Source organism: Zea mays, chromosome 3 (assembly GCF_902167145.1).
Source record: "Zea mays cultivar B73 chromosome 3, Zm-B73-REFERENCE-NAM-5.0, whole genome shotgun sequence".
Taxonomy (NCBI): Eukaryota; Viridiplantae; Streptophyta; class Magnoliopsida; order Poales; family Poaceae; genus Zea; species Zea mays.
In genome coordinates this window covers 129,280,041-129,292,643 of record NC_050098.1, presented here as the reverse complement: position 1 = coordinate 129,292,643, position 12,603 = coordinate 129,280,041, and positions in this window count along the sequence as shown.

The following is a 12,603-nucleotide window of genomic DNA, read 5'->3' as shown; positions in this document are numbered from 1 at the left end:
GTGCGGTTCCGCACTCGGTGGCGTGCTGTTTCGTGCGTCGTTCTCTCTAGTCGCGCGTACTGTCTCGTGCGTTGTTTTGCGTGCTGTCCACGTACTAAGTCGCTTGTGTCCGCGTGTCGCGCACATTGTTTTTGCACGTCGTGCACCTTATCGCGCGTCATTAATTTGCCTTGTTTATAATCACTCATATTAATTAAATTACTTGATTAACCGTCAACTATTAAAATAGTAAGTTAGCTAAAACTAAGTAGTAGTATTAATTTACATTTGATAGAGGTCAATTAATATAATAATGTCGAATAATGTGAGAATGTCGACTTAAATATTCTAATTAATATTTATTTAGTGTAAATGCGATAACCTCTCGACCGTAGTTTCGACTATCGCGGTTCTTTTCCTCGCATAACTGTAGAAATGCTCTCTATTTTATATTGCTCGCTTTTATAATATTTTATCTCGTATGGTGTAATGTTCTTATGCAAGTATATGTTTGCTTGTGCCTGTTTGTATTCGTTGCACGTCGCGAATAGACTGCGATCCATTTCTGAGCTTTGAGGAATCGAAGATCAAACTTCGGCGACCAAATGACCCAGTTCTTCGAGTTCCACGAGATTGAAGACCCTAAGCATTTGTTTGGTGAAGGCAAGTGTCCTCTGACCCATTATGTTCCATTTACTTTATAATTCACTGTCCCGCGTACTATGAACAACATAAAGATTGACTAGCTTTCTATTTACCTTGTCTTTGATTACCTTTTGGGTTACTATGGTTAGATTCATGCCATTGCTTTACTTTAATCAATGAACATGATGTGAACACTTATTATACGATGTTGTCATTATTATTATGATGTTGGACTGGTGATACTTTAGGGGGCTCGAGCGGTTTCTCGAGTGCCTCTCCGTAAGGACCTGTTCGTTGGATGACCGCCCGGGAAAACAGTGCAACCATGAGGGTGGAATGGGACGCCCTTAGCTGAATAATTAGAGGAACTGGGGTGTAGTTCGCTTCGCTGTCGTGCTGTTAATGGGGCTCGGTGTATGCGGCTCGCTCTGCCAAGGTTGGTTCGCCCCTTGGGGAGGAGTGTGGTGCATTTAGGAAACCTAACGGGCGTCTACAGCCTTAGGGAATCTTTGTAAAGGCTTTGTAGTGAATCCCTGGCCATTCACCTTGGGAGTGAATAAGGGTCTTGCAAGCCCGGGCTAGAGAGGGAATCACGGCTTGTGGGTAAAGTGCGCAACCTCTGCAGAGTGTTATGAAAACTGATATATCAGTTGTGCTCGCGGTTATGAGCGACCAAGGGAGCTCCATTGATTAGAGACACATTAATCAGAGATGTTTTGTTTACAGATGATGATGAGGATAATGATGGTTTTGATTATGATTATGGTTTCTGGTATCCCTTCCGTTTGGAAAGGGTACTTTTGGGGTTAAAAACTTGGGTTAATGCTAAAACCTGACTCTATACTAGTAATAATTACCTGACCAACTAAAAGCAACTGCTTGATCCCAACTCCACATAAAGCTAGTTCACTTCAGCCAAACGAGACATTTGCTGAGTACGTTGTTGTGTACTCACCCTTCCTTTCACAAAACACCAGGATGCCTTTGGTGCAATCTATGCTCAGGTAAAGAAGGTGTCTAGGCGGATCTCCAGGAGTTCCAGGACTTCGACGAGTTCGAGGATTAGGCTAGCGACCTCCCCCAGTCAGCTGCCTATGGTGGGTTTGTTTACATTGGCTACGTTTTGATTCGGTGTACTTTGATTTATATTATGTAAATGGCTCTAGTCTGTAATATTATTACTTACTCTTTATTGTAATTCGAAGCATTGTGCTATGATGAGTCATTTATATAATCGCTGTGTACGTGAATTCTGATCCTGGCACGTACATGGTTCACATTCGGTTTACCTTCAAAACCGGGTGTGACAGCAGGTGTCGTAGCCACTGCAATGCATCCTGCCCGAGAACGATGGGCAAGTATGCAGTCATCACGTCTTCAGTTGCCCCAGCGGCCCGAGCGGCAGTCGTATAGACGGCCAACCAGCCTCCTGGGTCCTGCTTAGGCTCATATTTGTCGACGTTGGAGACCTTGAAGTTTGGGGGCCACTGGATGGCCCTAAGACGCAGAGTAAGCGTGGATACTCCACATGTGTCCTCCTGTCGTCGTTCGTGATGCCGGACCCAGGGAGGGGAGTTGTTGATGTGCCATCTCGATCGTCCCCGGGTCGGGCCACTAGTTGAGGCTGCTGCCGACTCAACTCGGGTGGCGTGACTTCGAGACGGGACGCCATGGTCCCGATCGTACTCCTCCCGACGCCTTATCTCGTTTTCGTGTCGTTGTTCGCGTGAAGCATTGATGGAACTCCATGTGTCTCACTGACTGTTGATGGTGTGCCGCAGATCGCTCGGAGGGTGAGCGAGGGGTAGAAGATGATTAGCTGCCCGAGTGAGCAGCCGCCGATAGCCCTCAGCATTCGGAGTCCATGGGAGGCCATCAGCTATCCGAGCCAACACTCCTCCAACTTCACTCGGCGTGTTCATTGCACGAGCAAAGTCAGGGTTCAAGTTTCAAGCGAAGAGAGGATTCTCTCGGTGTAACCTCGCATCCTGCTCAGCTTGTTCTCGATCTCGGTCTTGAGCCTGCCGTCGGTCACGTCAGCGAGAATTCCTCCTTTCTTTGAAGACTCATTTATCAGGAGTTTCTCCTACTTCCGAGACTTCATCCCGGGATACGAGCTGTGCTGGGTCCCGTTCCCCAGCCTCGTGATGTCGTCGAATATTCCGGCATTTGTTCCTTCGTCGTCGAGCTTCTCGCTGGGGAGGTTCTTCCCCTAGCATGGTTGGCTCGTAGTCGGAGATGGGAGATGACTCCAATCTCCCCCCAGTGAAGAGGACATCGGGGTAGAAAGGAGTTGTTGCGGTGATGAATTCCTTTCCATCCTTCTTTGAGGGTGAAGGTGTCGGAAGGATAACTTGACAAGCTTCCACCTTGCTTGCTTCATTTTTCCTTGTAATAAGTGTCCACTCCTTTGTGGGCAAAGTGGGCAACGGGGTTCTTCGGGCAAGTGAATTCTCGGCTCTCGACTTGCAAGAGGCAGTCTTTGTCTGGGGCGCAGGAGGTTGCGCTATTCGCTGCTTTGTTCTGACTTTCTCGGAGATTTTCGAGGAAGGCTTCCTCTCCGGTGGATCCGCTATGCGGTGCAGAATTCCCTTCTCATCTGCTATGGACGAGATGGTCCTGAAGCAGAATACAGATCCAGGGTGGAGAGCAATCTTGCACTGGGAAGTGACAGCCATTGAGCTAGCTTGGATCAACGACACACCCCCTACCTGGCGCGCCAGCTATCGGTGTTTGGAGCCAGACCGCACACCCGGGGTTACCCCTCACGGTGCTTTTGGGTAGGATGGTGTTGTTGACTGTAACTCAATGGTTCATGCGAGATGCACGAGGGATGACAGAGGATTTTCTACAGGTTCGGGCCGCTTTGAGATGCGTAACACCCTACTTCCTGGCTTGGATCTTTATGTGGTAGGTTACAAGGGAAGTCTCCTGTATGGAGAAAAGCTAGCGGCTAGGTAGATGGTCGATGAATCTGATGGGGTACCCCCTAGGCCTTATATACTTGACCGTGGGGCATTACATGCGTGTATGATGACGATGTGTACCTAAGTAATAGTGAACTTACTGAACTTATCTTCCTATAATCTTGCCGACCTATCCTTATTTTGTTCCGACGTTCAAGAGCGTTGCGCGGGAGAATCGGATCAGCGTTGTGGATAATGCTTAAATCCAACGAGCCGCCTGGGCCTGAGTCTGCTTCTTCCTCGCGTCGGCCCATTCCGCCAGCAATTCTCCCCTGGTCCACAAAGGGACGGCCTTGCGGGACAATAGGCCCAAAGCCTTACGCGAGGCCTTCTTGCCTTCTAGTGGACCCGGTGGATATCCGTCCCCCACAACATTATATACGAATCACTTAGTTTTTCTAAAGAATAAACTAAGGAAATTAGTGTTCATGTTCTTTAATAATAATTAAAATGTTAGTTTATATATGGTTTTGTATATAGCTTTCTTAATAAAGAATATAGGACATGTACTTTCTAATAAAAATAAAATATAGTTGTTTGTTCATTGTCTTTTACATAAAAGTTCATTTAAGGCATATATCATAACTTTCCATAAATAGGTGTTTAATAATAATGATCTTTTCACATAAAACCTATTTAGACTTATATCTTAATTTGTCTTAAGTGATTGGTTAACAATATTTATAATATGTTCCATAATGCTTCTAAAATTAATAACGTGATTAGTAGCCCATTAACCTTAGATATATAACATATATCTTTTCTAAAAGGTTAAAAATGTTTAATATAGTTATAACGTGTTTTATCATATAATAAACCCTTAATCTTAGACATATCACATATGACGTTTAATAAAAGATTAATTTGGTGAACTTAATATTTGTATATTTTAATTAAGATATTTTATGCTTATGTCTTGTTTTATAAAGTATAGATCACACATTTTTGAAAAGAATACCTTCTTATTATAACCATTACTTGCGCCGTTTTTGAAAAACGGATGCTCTTTTTGGTAGGCTTTCTTTTAGCTTTACGTATGATGAATGTTGTATGTTATTGAGCGGTGTTTGTTCTTCTTGTTTGTTTGTGTGATATTCAGTGGTTGATCTAGTAGTTAAGAATCAAGATATATTCCGATCCGTGGAAGAAACTGAAGTTTTCAATAAGCAAGGCAAGTGGACTTCTCCCTCTGCATACTCTGTTTGATCCCAAACAATACATTTAATAAAGTTTATTCTTGGATGTATATGCATAATTTGATGGGTTACATATTCGGATACACTTAACCTTTTCTACCATATTCCTTGATCAAACTTGGGTATTATACTTTACCTTCGTAGCTATGCTATTGCTACAACCTTAAATTTATGCAGTCACTCTTGTTTATGATACTAATGTTCCAAATGGTAAGTTTACATTAATTGTTGTTAACCTGATGGTTAAACAAGATTATTGCATATTAATTGGAACATAGAGTGACCACCCGGGAAAACAGTGCTACCATGAGGGTGGTATGGGACGCCCTTGACTAAATAACTAGGGAAGTATTATGTTGGGTGTTCGTCGTGGTCGACCGGAACGGGGGCATCTAGCAAGCGCTTATAGTTCCAGCTCAGGCAGATTGGATATGGGCATAGTTCCAAAAGCTTTACCCTGTAGTCTGGACTATAAGTTGGTTACGTTAGGTGTACCTTATGTTGTTGACCATTTCCAGCATTTGCATATTGAGGACTCTAGGGAAAAGCCTCGTAGTGAGACCCTAGCCATTCACCTCGGAAATGAATATGGGTCTAGCTAACCCGGGCTAGAAGGGAATCATGACTCATGGGTAAAGATGTGCCACCTCTGCAGAGTGTAAAACTGATATATCAGTCGTGCTCACGGTTAAGAGCAGTCTGGACTCCTCACATGATAATTGAACTTGAAGATGGAAATAAATCAAGATCCGATGATCTGCCAATGGTTTGCTTAAGTGGTTTCACTTAAGTGTTTTTGATACACTCTTATACCTTTATTTAATGGGAATACTTGGGATTCACACTTATTAGTAAGACAGGTGTTGCTAATAAAATGTTGACCAACTAAAATGCTTATTGCTCAACCTTAGCCTCACCTTGTTAAACTTGCATTAGTTTTTCCCCCACTTGCTGAGCCCCGACCATAAGTGAGCTCACCCTTGCTTAAATTTTGATTAGAAGTTTGCAGATGAAGTTATGATGCTGAGCTCCATGGATGCTAGTCTAGTGATACCCCCGGTCATCTTCCTATGGATGGATGTCCATGTTTTGTTGTACATTGATGAATAAAGGTTAAGATATTATGTCTGTTCGAAGTGTAATATGTTAATATAATAGTTATTTACGCTTTTATGCATTGTTCTTTTGATATATTACACTTGTGACGTCAACATATGTGTGGAAATAGATCCTGGCACACATATGCTATGCACCCGGATCTGCCCTTCGGAAACGGGTGTGACACTTTGGCTTGACAGAAGGTAAAAGAGAGAAAGTGACGCATGAGTGATTGCAAATCAGCGTAAACAGTACGGTGTTACTGTTCATCTATTTATAGGCACAGGACGCAGCCTGGGCAAAATTACATTCATGTCCCTGACATTTAATGTTAGCCAAAAGGCAAGCTGTCGAGGACTAAGCAGTCTTTTCCCTTTTAGGTCGGTTTCATCCTCCACCACTGTCCTTGTGCTAAGCCGAAGCTTCTCCAGCCACAGCTTTGGAGCTGGTTCATCCTTCTTCCAGATCGCGCTTTTCATACCATGCACACCTTCATCTCTTCATGTGACAGTATACTATACTGGGAAATATGTTAGTTGTGTTTTTGAGGACCTTCAGAAGAGGAAGGCCCCCAACACTAAGTTTTGATTTATTATCTCTGAGGAGTTGTCATTTATTAGATAACTGGTATATAGAGCTTATGTTTTACCATTGGTCGACTGGTTCTGTTAGTGAGAACTTTACATAAACATGGTCCTCGGCGTTGTCACGTTGCAAACCTAATACTCAGGTTTTCTGGCAATTTACACTTTGTTCCTATTTCTAATTCATATTTCATGGATATGATGGTCTGATTTCAAAGGTGTCCAATATTTTTTGCAAACCTGAAATGGCAACTACCTTTTGGAGAGATACGTCAAAAATAGCAAAGGTGTCCAAAATTTCTTGCAAACCTGGAATGTCACTAAATTTCAAGTTTAACTGCCTAAAATCTTGTAGTTTCTTTTAGTTTTAAACTATATGTGACAAATTCTTATTATTACCTTTGCATGTGCTACTGTCCTTGCCTTGGTGGCAAAAGAAATGTGGCTATAATTGCTTGATTGCCAGTATCTGTTGGCCTGATTAATGAAAAATTCTATTGTAGTTATTTTTCACTGAACAAAATTGTTTCAAATTCTCTGAGTAATGACAAATTCTATTGTAATGGTTCTTTGATTATGCACTAATCTTATGGTTTTCTTTATAGTGGAACTGGTTATTTCATATGTGTACACACATGTAAATATTTAGGCTTCATCATCATAATGGAGAGGAAAAGATTTTGACTTGAATTTGTTCTTCTCACAACATGTAAGTGCCCTCACATAAGTTAATTTTTCATCATAAGTATTACCATTTTAGGCATTATTGTGACTATCCTATGACCTGTTAATGACACCTTAACTTTGAGAATGGTTTCATAGAAATATATCCATGCAGATCGAACTGCAGGGCAGGCAACCTTGAGCCATTGACACAGTTGTGGATGCTGTTCCAGCAGTAGTGGCTGAGGAGGTACTTTGCATTATTCATTTACTTGAAATTTCTGATCCCCTATATATTCAATAATTGGCTCTGATGCAAATCACTAGGTTCTTTTGAGAATGTTCAGCATCTTAGCTTTTCATTAACAAAATATAATTGAGATTGCTAAACCCTTCAGTTTAAAGGTCATAGATTTCTAAGTTTTTCAATTTCTATTACATCAACATTTGATGCCCTTGAACCTTGCATTTTCATAATTTAATTTCAGCTAATTTTGTTTGTACGTGTGCCTTGCCTTATCTTCCTGTCTGATTCATGTTTCTTAAAATCAAATCAATCTCCATATCCTTAAGGAAATTGTGCTTCTTGCATGTTTTCATTAAAGAGAGGTCTTCATCATCTCATAAGGCTTGTTCTATTCACAAACTATGTTTGTCTTAGAAATATGTTCTACGTGTAGGTCACCGAGAACATGTTGGGTGGCAAGAAAGTTACACTTGTATTTGTTCTATCTTTAGTAATGTTTGGTTATTTGTGTCCTACCTCATAGAAGAGAACAAGCTTATAACAACTTTAAACTTAAATGAACCCATATGCTATATGGGACAACCATGTGCACAAAATACATTATTTTGTTTTGTATCTGATAAAAAATTCACGCGTAGGTGGTCGTGGAAGTGGAAAATGCAGAGTGTTATTTCCAATTATTTATGCTATTCGTATTGTGATGGCTGGTCAGATATTTTTTAGAAGGTCGAAGGGATCCCACCTGATTAGTTCATTGATATTGGACCAAAATGGTCCAATTAGATTTAACAAGAGGCTTGTTGTTGTTTTAACCTGACTTCAGGGCAGAAGGAAGGTGATGAGTTGCGTACAAACTCCAATGTGTTGGGAATCCTCAGAAATATTAGGTTTACAATGTTCTATGAGTAGTATGAGCGTTCACCAGAAACAATCTTACGACATTTGTAAGCAGAGAACCTTACAAAGGATTCATGAAGTTTACCCCATATGCATTCGATGTGACATTGGGTCCCTTATTTTGCCTTTCAATGCAGTCAAATCATTTGGCTCGGGGACCTAAATTACCGGGTCGTGCTTTCCTATCGGCCAATGAAGGCCCTTGTTGAGGTGCACAATTGGAAAGCCTTGATAGAGAAAGATAGGTGAGATCCTGGTCACCCTTCTTGAGAACAATGCATGTGTGTAGGATTGAAGCTCTAGAAAAATTTCGTGCTAGAAACAATTCATGTCATTCATGTGTGTGTAGCGTTGAAGCTCTAGAAAGCTCTAGAGAGTATTTGTTGGGTGGACTTATGGGACAAGTTTCACCGGTGCTTCCACCTCTCTATATTGTATGTTGGTGCTTTCAGTTTATCTACATAATCTGGGTAAAATATACTAAACGTGTAGCATTGAAGGCTTGAACTATTTTAGGTGGTGGGTTATCATGGTCATAATGAGTCTGATGGGGTGTTTAATTTCTATGGACTAAGTTTTTGTCCCTTCATTTTATTCCCTAAATTACTAAATACAGAAACTAAAATAGAGTTTTAGTGTCTGTATCGACAATTTAGGGACTAAAATGTAATAAAATGGAGGGATTAAAAATTAGTTCTAGAAACCAAACACCCCTTCATATCCACCGTTTGAAGTATTTGGGTTTTCTTGGTCGATACTTTTCATGGCACCAGTATCTCGTGAGCCAGGCTCAGAGAGAATCTTTGCATCTCATGAGCCACACTAGAAGGGTTGACCAGGCAACCAAACACGAGCTGCATCCCGTGAGCCTAACCAGGCCATATGCAGGCAAACAAACCTATTGATTTCGTAGCAACGCACGGGCATATACCTAGTATATATATATACACTAGTCGGTTACCCGTGCGTTGCGATGGCTCACAACAATACCCACATAAATTATCCACCAAAAAGATCTCAATATTTTTTATTGATTGTCTCCGCTCTTCTCACCCCTCGCCTTACCTACTTCCAAGGTTTCATAGAGCAGGAGGGGAAGGGAAGAGGTGGACATACATGTTCGTTGCCGAAGAAGGACACGACGAAAACCTGGGCATCTGGACGCGATATAGTACTATACAGCTAGATATATAGGGAGAGAGCACGCAAGCGGAGAAAAAAGCCCAGCTGGAGCAGCTCCAAACCGAGAGGCACCCGCACTAGGCGTCAATCCGAGAAGGGCAAGAGAATGCGAGTGTCTTTCCAGCCCTGGATCCACCAAAGCGGCACAACACCACCACCAACTCCATAGCATATGCCTACTGCTGCCACGCTACAGGCCTTGGTTGTCCAATATCTCAGACCTGGACTCCTCATCACCAAGATAACTTAAGCGTGGCAGGCGCCACCATGTCCTCCTCGACGGCACGCACGACCCATTTAATAGTGCCTGGCCCAACCCGGCACGAGCATTGTGCGGTGCTTGGGCCGTATCCTCGGCCCGTAGTGTTGGCCCGGCCCGAGACGATTATTTTTTTATTTTACAAAAAATTATATATACATATGTACAATTTATATTCAATATTTAAACACTTGAGCATGATGTTCTACTAGTTAGATAGCTTTGCCTAGTGTCTCCCACCTTTCTTCCATCAGGTTGTGGGTTCAAATCCCACCTCCTGCACCGCTTTTTAACATTTTATATGTTGAGTTGATTTGGAAGAAATGTAGGGATTTTTTTGTAAAAAGATGACGCAGGACGACCGTTGAAATTGATGATTTAAGTATAGTATATATATATAATACTCTATTTAGAATCTAATTTAAAATAGAATTTTAAACTCCAAATTAAATGCACAAAAACTCCAGCATGACGTATATTTACTTTTATCTATTCATTTGTTTATTATCTTATTCTTTTATGCAAATGCTTTTAAATGTACACTCTCAAAATATGTATTTTAAGAAGTATAGTTCTAGTTATAAAAATCCTCAACAAAAAAATCCAAATTGTCAAAGGAACAAATCATTACTGAGATCCTTTCTTTGTTACCTTTTTAAATTAAGAAACATTGTCTTTAGGATGAGTAGTTTCAAACGTAAGATAATTCTTATGAAAAATATATTTGAACTCAAATTATTGAGAGAATTTTATTAGACTTCTAAAATAAAAATTTGGGTGTTACAAGTAGATGAAGTAGATCTTGCCCCTCACGAGAGATAAAGATCATAGGGTCGTCCTGGGGTCGACAGGCCACCCCTGGACGGATCTAGACGACGTAGAGTCGAATAGGGGTGGAGGTGGATATGCAGAAGGCTACAACTAGAACTAAGCTACATGTACTCCTAGGGCAGGAAAAGTAAATAAAGTAGATATGTTCGATTGGAATATATTCGAGGGTTCTCAATCGGTCGTACCCCTTTATATTTATAGGGGAGGAGGTCTAGACCTATTCCTAAGAGATAGCCAACAACTCCCATGTGATTAGATGGATAACCACGCACGAGATAAGGATAATCATCTGAGTTAATCTAATCGCGGGGCACGTAGACTGTCCGGGCCCAAGGGCCGGACCGTCCGCCACTTTTGGTGCTCAACATATGCCCCTGCCTTTTTGGTGGAGCTTGGCGAACCAAAAGCACCAGTGTACATCGAAAACAATAGGTCTCATGAGTTATTTTGTTCCCGAGGTAAGGAGTCAGCTCGATGCAAGTCATCAGCTCTTGCGATCAGATAATTTAAATATTTAATGTATAGAGGCCATTTTGGATTGCATCTTCTTTGGCCATGTCTGCCTGATCAACACGCCCATAAGCAAAACTTGTGGTGCCCCCAAGCCGCATAAGCAAACAGGTTGGGCTTGTAATATAGATTCATCGCCGCACCAACCCACACTTGAGTAGGACAATACATCGGAGATGAATAAACTGGAAAGCACTGTGACATCCCTAGAGGAGGATGGTCAGGCAATCTTTGTTGCACCACTTTTTGGACCGGTTTAATCGGCTTTTGTTTTTGCATGGATCGCCTATTTGACTTTGTTCGTTTAGTGGCCGATCATGTGGAACGACCTTCTTCATATATTTAGCAAGCAACTGATTAAAGTAGGGCCAACTCTGTTGAGCCGGCCAAACGTTTTGGAAGTGTTTTGCTCACTAGTACTTATCTTAGGACGATGTGGTCTGACGGTCTATGATCGCTGCTACTTCTGGTTGTTCGCGGACCGTCCGGCCTTCATGTTCGGACTGTCCACACCTACCTCAGACCGTCCGGCGTACACAGGATAGGTGACCATGATCGGGTATCTGATCATGCTTGCCCCCCGAGCGTACATCCTACCCTTTAGATGGGGACAAAAACTTAGCACGATGATTAGAAAGGATTCATCGGCCATACTAGACAATAAGAGCAAAGATGTCTATTGAACCGTAAAGCTTGCTTGTAACACCCTGAATTCGCGGGTATAAAATTTCTTTCTAATTATCTACCAAATACATGTGTTACTCTTGTCTCTCTCTCTAGTCTCTCTCTCGTTTTCTTTTAGCTAGAATTGAGTTAATTAGGTGATAGATTAATTATTTATTTTGTCAAAACAATATGAGTCATGAAATGTTGCATCATGCTGAGCTTAAATATTCTTTGAATTGTTGCACATGTTTGAATTAGTTTGAATTTGAAACTTGGTTTGAATTTGAATTAAAAACCCTAGAGAAAATAATATAGAAAAGGCATTAGAAATTCCCTGAAAATGGAAAACCCCATTTCAGCCCAAGCCAGCCCATTAGACCCAGCATTGCGCGCGCCTGTCGCCCCTGACAGGTGGACCCGCCTGTCGGCGCCAGCCCGTCAGCGCGCTCTCCTCTCTCTCTCGCCGCTGCCCAGTGGGGCCGACTTGTCGGCGCCGACCTCACCCGCGCTCGCACAACTTCTCTCGCTGTCCCGTGGGTCCCGCTTGCCAGCTCGCCCGCCCGTTCACACGTCTGCCCTCACTGACCGGTGGGTCCCATCTGTCGGACTCTTCCCCTCCGAACCGCTCGTGCACGACCTACGCGTCATCGTGGACTCCGCACCCACGACGCACGCCGAGGACGCGCCCGACCCCACCCCGGCCTTTTTCTAGCTGCCTAGCACCCACTCGCCCTCCTCTTCCCTCATTCGTGCACTCGCCTCGCACTGCGCGCATGCCCAGGGAGTTCCACCGCCGTTCGTCGTGTCCATGCGCCCGTTCTGCCGCCACCGTTGGGCGCTCGCCGCGCATGTTGCCTCTGTAAGCTCCACCTTGTCACCC